This window comes from Brassica oleracea, chromosome C2 (assembly GCF_000695525.1).
Source record: "Brassica oleracea var. oleracea cultivar TO1000 chromosome C2, BOL, whole genome shotgun sequence".
NCBI lineage: Eukaryota > Viridiplantae > Streptophyta > Magnoliopsida > Brassicales > Brassicaceae > Brassica > Brassica oleracea.
The window spans coordinates 46397024-46398089 of record NC_027749.1 but is presented as its reverse complement, the minus strand read 5'-3'; positions in this window follow the sequence as shown (position 1 = coordinate 46398089).

The following is a 1066-nucleotide window of genomic DNA, read 5'->3' as shown; positions in this document are numbered from 1 at the left end:
ATGTGGTCCGGGTTCTACAATCTGCAAAACAAAGGTAATCCTAATTCTGAGAATATGAATTGAACATGGTTGTTTTGTAAAGATTGAAACCCTAAAATCTAATCTCTAAGATGAAAGGTAATCCTAATTCTGAGACATAATCAAGTTGCTATAGAGTCTATACAAGATAGACCAAGTGTTCCATAAGATAAAGGGATCTCGGATAGAAAGGAATGGTGCATGGGATGATAGATCCGAGATCATACTAGAAACCAAACAGACATTGAGAAAAGGCTGCGCAGCTACACATCTAAGGTACCAAACCATGTAGTGTTGGGACGCCAAGCTACTAGGTAACAAAGATCCTGGATAATGAAATCTCAAAATGATCAGATCATGTCTGGAACATAATGGAACCACATGAAAGTGTCGACACACACACATTTGTATAAAGATACATAAGAGAATAGCACTTGAACATAAAAGAAATGAACGAGGATCATGAACCCACGAAAGAGTACTCATACAATCATAAAAGATTATATTGAAAGATAAAACGTGGAGGTTCAATGTATCTAAAAGAGAGATGGACGTATTGGCCATATACATATACATAAACGTCATCTGATAAACCAGTGAAATAGATGGATCTTGTGAGGTAAAGAAACCGTGAGAGAAGGCACATGATCACGAGGTCTAAGAGTGTTCATGTCTTCCTACTTAACAGCATTAGATCATAGCTTGTTACACAAGGTACTCACAGAGATCAAAGGAACAAATTATAAGGAGATAAACTCTTATGTGGTGGATGCTGCTACAGATTTTCGAAATTGAAAATGGTCTGGTCATAAGAAAGATATTAGATACAAATGATGTAGTAAGCAGCATATGGATCACTGGATAAAATTGAAAGAACAGCTTTGTTCCTAAGCTGATTCATGGACTGAAAAGCAGCTGCATATAGTATGTAACGCATGATCTTGGAGTTGTATAAAAGACAATCCAATACAGTCCATATATTTGAAATTCCTTGTGATTATACTAAAACTAAAAGAGGCATAGAATAAATCTATATGGGTGTCCGGCT